General features: G+C 47.7%; 1 protein-coding gene across 3 annotated transcripts in view; it reads left to right on the top strand.

Annotated features, from left to right (window-relative positions):
* Nucleotides 1–434: 434 nt before the first annotated feature.
* The window catches only part of LOC107274014 (chaoptin), a 23,161-nt gene continuing 16,660 nt past the window's right edge, over nucleotides 435–6,935 (top strand). The window contains exon 1 of one of the 3 annotated variants that reach the window (XM_025091302.1): nucleotides 435–1,197. The gene's annotated coding sequence lies outside the window, so the exon portion shown is untranslated. The remainder of the gene's footprint in view (nucleotides 1,198–6,935) is intronic. The other 2 variants (XM_025091300.1, XM_015752729.2) reach the window with 2 other exon arrangements.

Below are 6,935 nucleotides of genomic sequence, written 5' to 3'. Positions count from 1 at the left end.
TACGTGAGTACGCAATTCAGTAACATTGAGTCGGCCTTCAAATTACACGTATGGAGGGTGAATAGCTGGAACACTCGTTCAGCTTGGAAACGCTCCATTGCAGTAACTCCTGCTGCAACGAAACAGAGCAATCCCGAGGAAATTCCACCTTTGCGTTTCGTCGGTTTGAAAACTCGCTACCAGGCTTAAGAACGCAGGAAAGGAAGAATGTTACGTTTATTATCGTGATACCTTCAACGTGATCTTCATCCGTCCTTAAAGAGACAGTCAAATCATCCTCCTCCTATCATTGCAATCATTAAGGCCGATCGATCACCTAACATGGGCCATACATACTCGTACATAAGCTCTGTCTCTGGCACTTTGATGCTCAAGTGTTCCGCGACCGTTGTATGTACTCCTCGTTAGATTTTCTTAATTTCATTGGAAAAAAATGTTTTCGACTAGAACGATCGGCGTACTACGACCTGCAAAAGAAGAAGCGAGAGAGGGCTAATCAGTAGTCGGTGCTAGTCGTACTAAATTCGAGCAAAGGCGAGGCGATTCACGGGGATGAGGTTGGGGCGCGGAGGCCGGGAGAAGTAATGCGCAGTAGGCAATGCGCGAGATGGCAGCAGTGGCTGACGTCGCGTGCCGATGTCCGGGGTGGCGGGTGAACGAGAGTCAGTTGACGGCGCGACTTGCCCTCGTCGAGTTAGTTCGAACTTTTTCATCGAACGGACGAGCAACTGGCAAAAAGCACTTCGCATTAATGCGGTGCGCAACGAACGGAGGCTTCCAGTAGAGTATTTCTTAGTGAATCGTAAATCGTTAGTCGTTAATTGTGCAAGGTGTCAAGTGTGAAGCTTCGCATTGAATAGATTGCATTCGTAAGACGTAAAACGTAAAACTGTTAAGCATTGTGCGGAACTGTGGAACTACGGGAAAATAAAAGTGATATATATTAATAATCCGTATCGCACTCTCCGTTTGCCCTCTCTGGTATTCTATTGCTTTCCGCGGTGCACGTGTAACCAGGATTAACATTACATGAGGGAAAGTGAACACCGAAGAGACGTGTCAGGTAACGCGATTCGAGTGGAAAAACTGGAAAGACGACTTGTCCCGGAAATTTCGTCGCCTCAACTTCGCAGACATTTAATTGCATTGGATCGGAACGGGTCGCATGGAGACGACGTGTGTTCATCTACAATTAAGGTATTTTCATTGCGATTCTCTCATTGACGCCTATATTGGTTACTTCGGCCGCAGATCTCTTCTTGCAGTTAGACGCTGACATAAACATAAATATCGAAACATTGAAAACTACAGGAATGCTTCGTATGCTCCTCGAAAGATTCCCATGAATGCACACACGTCACCATACTGCTTCTTGCCTCACCGAATCACTGCACTATGTTCGTTAACCCTTAAACCGCCGGCATTTCGAAAGTCGAAATATTACATCTTTCCGTGCACATTCCCATCCACATATGTATATATTAACGTAGTGGTCGATATGTACGAGTCATCAGGTAACGCTAAATGACATTATAGCGGCGGACTACTAAGGGTTAAGGTGTCACAGTAGTTTTCATGTCAGGGAGAGAAGTCGGAAGTTCCACTGCGACAGATTACGCGCTTGCACGAATGATTTGCAGATTCGCTTGCAGGTTACTGCACGTTCCTTGATCGAGGATACGTGCGTCATAAATCGATTTGATCCCTTCGCATATGCATAAACGTATCTTCGCCTCACCGCAACACTTTAGTTAGCGTCCAAGAAGTTAGAGAATCTCTGAAAAAATTGTGAGCGCGGACGAAATTTGTTCTCTTCCTCGCTTAGCATAAGGCTCTCTTTCTTCACTCGAGGCCGAACGAATCGATTGTGCCTTGAGAAGCGTTACATTCGTGTTTGCTTAAAAAAGACATCCGATGGAAAACAGGCATTGGGCTGAACGAAATGAATTGGCAAACCGATGAAACGATAAAAAGTCGGTTGACTTCGTTTAATTCCGTTGCTGCGGGAATGGGGGCTGAACTGTTGCGAACCGAATGCTTTTGCGCTTCGAAAATAAATTGTCACTCGCAGTGAGCGAAGCTCTCTCGCCAGGCACGCCAGGAAGTTCAGGTAGTTCAGGTGGCCAGCGACCTCTCAGCACAAACCACGAACGATCGATTATTTAGTCATTGTTGTTCCGACAATCGGAGAGGATCGAGTTATCGGTTTGTTAAAATGTTTCAGAGGTCCTCTCTTTCGATATATCATTCGCCTGACTCATTCCTCGCAACAAAAGAGACCTGACAAGGATACCTGAACGAATGGAAGGTCAAAAGGAAGAGGAAAGAAGGACGAAAGTGTAAATATTGGGGAAAGCCCTGAAAAATCGATTAGGATAGCGCTCGAACCTGTCAATTTGTAAAAAAAAAAAAAAAAAAAAAAAAAAAACGTGAACTGCCGAGCCTTCGCTATCTATTCCCGAGGGTTTGCAATTTGGCTGCCACTACTCCTGGTGGATGTTGATCGACTGAGCGAGTGCTTCGTACGAAGACGAGTCAGGATTACGGCGTATCGAAGTGATCAAGGAGGGTGTGCCTAATAATAATGCTCGCATGCTTCCGTGGGATCGGCTTCGTTGCCTGCCTTCTACGAATGTCTCTAAAGGAAGCGTAGAGTCGTGTCATACGATCTCCTAAATTTGGAAACTCTAGGGTCAGAAGACTTGTCAGTAACGGCGCACCAAAGCGCACCAAAGGGCAGCGCGTACACGCGTGTAGATTACAAATTGGTTTAATATTTGCAAAACATCGAGGGGGAGTAAGGTTGGAATGTGTACGAGATCCGATCACGAGCGAATTGAAGAAGAAATTGATGAACACCGAATTAAAAAGAATTGACATTCCGAGGAATAGCTTTTTGGGTAGATTTTCCAATTACTTGACTGACGGTACCTGAGTGACGTATCATAAAGGCACCATGCGTCTTACTCATTTTCTCTATTTTCTCGTATCAGGGGAAAAAGTAGGCCGTGGTTAAGGCTCCTCTGGAAAAGTAGAAACCTGTAGATATTGCTTCGTGAGATCTGTCCGTTTGGCCAACGGCATCTCGTACACTTTTCATCGGAAGCGATATACCCGTCTGTGTGTGGAGTGGACGTATACATACAACTTGGGGTATTACGTCCTGCGGAATATTTAATCCTGGACCGTCAATGCGCTCAAATTGGATACTGAAATATTGAAATCCTAGAACGTGTACGGTGCACATAATGCAAATGGCATCGTTCAACTACTTTTTTAGTAGCCGCTAAACTTGGTAACACTGACTATATAGTGAGTGCTATTATTATATTTATTATTATTATTGTTGTTGTTGGTGGTGGTTCTTTTGTTGTTTCCGCTATTACCAGTTGTAAATCGCTACTATTCGTTGTTATTTGTTACTACTTTTTAAGGATAGTCATTACTGGTATCATTCGTCGGTCATTTTTATGCCACGACCAGTCGTCGTACTCTTTTTTTCCCAAGGTGCACATTTATCAGAAGGAGAATACCGCACGCTACCGGGCACGCGCGCACGCGCGCACGCGACCAAGTGACGGTTCGCTACGCGTGCTTATAACACGCGCACGCGCGTCTGGAATTCCAAATCGCGATTGCTACTCATTGCAGGCAGAGATGCGCTCGAGATGCGATCGAGATGCGAGCCCGCTTGCCTATTGTCTTCGTAAAATGGACATTTTCGAGGCTTGCGAAGGAGGCAACGTGTGACAGTACACGGGTGAAGGTAAGGATGAAAGACGAAAGTTCTGACAAGTGGGAGTGGTTGAAAGGGTGGCGGGAGAGATCGTACTCGGTACGGATTGTCGTGTCCCTCCCTCCTCGTCTACGAGATACGCTATCTTGGCGAACCGAGCGAGCTGATTGTCAGTTGATGCTTCAGGATTGTTCAGGATTGTTCAGGATTGTTCAGGGTTGTTCAGGGTTGTTCAGGGTCTAGTGAATAACGCGCGAGACCATAAACGCTGCCCCCAGCCCTCCTTCCTGTATCGGACTAGAAATGCCGGTGGGCTCGATCAACACAGCCAAACAAATGGCCGCCTGGGACTGATTGTGAGATAACGTTCGAAGCGCCTTTTACCGCCTTCGCTGAATCTCCGACCCTCTCGAAGCCGCAATGCGTCGCACGGAACGAGAGTGATTCGTCCCGCAGTTAAGATTCCGATTTTAAGGAAATTCCCGAAAATTAGGCGTTTCCTTTAAAAAGTCCCGCTTGGATGGCCAATCGCGATCCGAATTGCCTCTTCGTACAACTTTCATGTATACTTTCGTACTTTCGGTACTTTCGGTACTTTTGCGCGTCGAAGTGCCGCCCTCCAGTACTTGAATCCCCATAACGGACGTGACTGTCATCCTGAGGATGATTGCCAGCCTTTTGTCACTCAAGACACTCCGTAATGTAATGTCAAAGAGTGAAAAACTTCTGTATGAATTCTAAGCGAAGATCTTGCTCGTTCTACGCGTCACCCACACACACACACACACACACACACACACACACACACACACACGTGGTATCTTTTATTCTGAGTCTTTCTGAAGTTACGGGACTGATTGTGCGATTTGATTCGCCATCGTCTTTCTCAGCTGCTGCTGCCTTACGTTCCTCAGTGTATCTTCATTTCGAAGCGAAGCACCAATCGACTCCCCTCCAGGTCCAAATGAGTGACGACCTAATTGTGCGATTAGTCACATAGAAGGGTTTCGTCCTATGGCTTGGCAATTCGATCCGCATTCGTTTTCATCTGCTCCACGTAGAATTTCTGCCTGAAGAAGAAGATGGAAAACGAATAGTAAAAGGAAGACGATGGAAGAAGGAGGAAGCTCTATTCGGTCTTCGGGCAAGCGAAAGGAAGAAAATGCGAAGGAGAAAGGAAGCTCCAACCAAAACTTGGGTTGCACTTCTAACGAAGAGAGAGAAGACAGAGGAGAATAAAATATGCATAACTCTTGCCAGGCCGTTCCTTTGGTTGTACTTACGGCCTCCGGTCTTTTCCGAAAGTGAGGCCATTTATTGAGAATTGCAGAGTCGATGCAGTTATAATTATAAGCAGCGCTTCCACGCCAAGACGTTCGAGGAAATATATTTGCAATATCAGGCCACCTGAGCAGGAGGAGAGGAGCGCGCGCGGGGGGGGGGAGGGGATCATGAGGCCGCCCTGATCGACTCTTCACTGTTCCCTCTCTTCGTGCCACTCTCTCTTCGTCTGTTTTCGACTGTTTTGGCCTTCTAGTTCCAAAGGCTGCCGCTGCCTACTGCTTCTGTCAATGCAGCCTTCCTCTCACGCATAAGCGAATTTACAAGTCCAGACGGTCCAGACCGTCCAGATGCGACTCCAGTGATTCTGCTGACATTCCACGATGCAGCTCCGCCCAGTGCCTTCGCGCTCGGGAGCTGCCGTTGCTCGCTTTCGCAAGTCCAGGGGAAGTCTCTCTGGCATGGCTGCCCACGGAGGCACAAGAAAAGCCACACTGAGCGCCACACGGAGCGCCACAGGGCAAGGGACGACAGGGACAGGACGACTCTGAAAACAGGACCGATTACGAGAATGCCGTCCGATCGGTGCAGTTTGCCGCCGTTCCCTTTGTCTTCCGGTGGTCCCTGCGTGCTCGAAGCGTCAAGACTCCTAGACGCGTCGACCAGAATTTCTATCCCGACGAGGCAACTCGCTGCTTTACTGCGATAACTGCCCCATCTGCGACTCTGGCCAAAAATAAGGAGATTGCCGTCCTTTGCCCTTGTCAGGATGTCCTCGATGTTCGAACCACCTCCGGACGACATCGAGGCGCAGCTGCTCGACTTTGAAAATATTTTGGATCCAATTCGGCGCATTGAAGTCTCGATGGAATTAGTTCGAGGGGAAACTCTGAGGATCGGAGAGGAGAAACGGGATCACGGTATGACAGCCCCTATTTTTTGAACCGAGGTACTCTGAACTGCCCAGGAGAAACCTCAGAGCAGTGAATCCCACGCTCCGTCCTACCTCTACTGATCTCTCTCTCTCTCTCTCTCTCTCTCTCTCTCTCTCTCTCTCTCTCTCTCTCTCTCTCTCTCTCTCTCTCTCTCTCTCTCGTAGAAGCTTCTCTTGGCAATTCGACTGTGTCTTCCCTTAATTTCTTTTCCATTCAATATATGATTGATATCTGTCATTGAAATCTCTCGAGACTTTTTAAGAGTGCAGTGTAACGATCTCTTTAGTCTTTTTGATCGTTAAAAACGCAGCTATCCTCATTTGCAGTTAAACGGGAAAGAAGAGAGGACCTTCGACAGAGTGGAAGCTCCGAGCAATATGCATGGTGCAGCGCAGAGCTACGTACGCCTATGCTGTGCCTATGCTGTGCCTATGCTATGCGTCGGTGCCGCTTGACCCAGATGTCGAGAGATCTCGCCCCGCTCATTATAGCGACCTCTTGTGTCGCGCCTCCCGCCCTACCGCCCTCCCGCCCTCCTCCTCGGTGTCCTTTCTGTAAGCTGCTACCGAGTAGCGAGTACGATGTAGGTAGAGACTGCTTCCTCGAATGGTGTAGTCTGGAGCAGGTACATCCGTCTACAAAAGTTACAATGCTGAAGAGACGCGCGGAGATATATCGGACTGCGGACATTGAGTTTTTGCCTAGGAGCGGTTGCGCCAGAGGGCAAAGGTCGAAATTAAAAGGAAAATAGAGCGATCTATAGGAAGGCTCTCGGAGAAGAAGAGTTTCGAAGATGAAGAGAAAGTCCAGGAGCTTCGAAAGAAGAAAAAATGGGAGAAAGGTCCCTCGCAGAAAGAGGGAAGATTAAATGGACCAGGATATTTTATTCATGGCTTCCAAAAAGCGAACGGCGGCCACATTGGAGAATCGATCGTTGCTACGTCCATCGACACCTGGATATATTATGGAATAGGAATGCATAA

This window comes from Cephus cinctus, unplaced genomic scaffold (genome assembly GCF_000341935.2).
Source record: "Cephus cinctus unplaced genomic scaffold, Ccin1 Ccin1_scaffold1987, whole genome shotgun sequence".
Taxonomy (NCBI): Eukaryota; Metazoa; Arthropoda; class Insecta; order Hymenoptera; family Cephidae; genus Cephus; species Cephus cinctus.
This window is presented reverse-complemented; position numbering and strand designations above follow the sequence as displayed.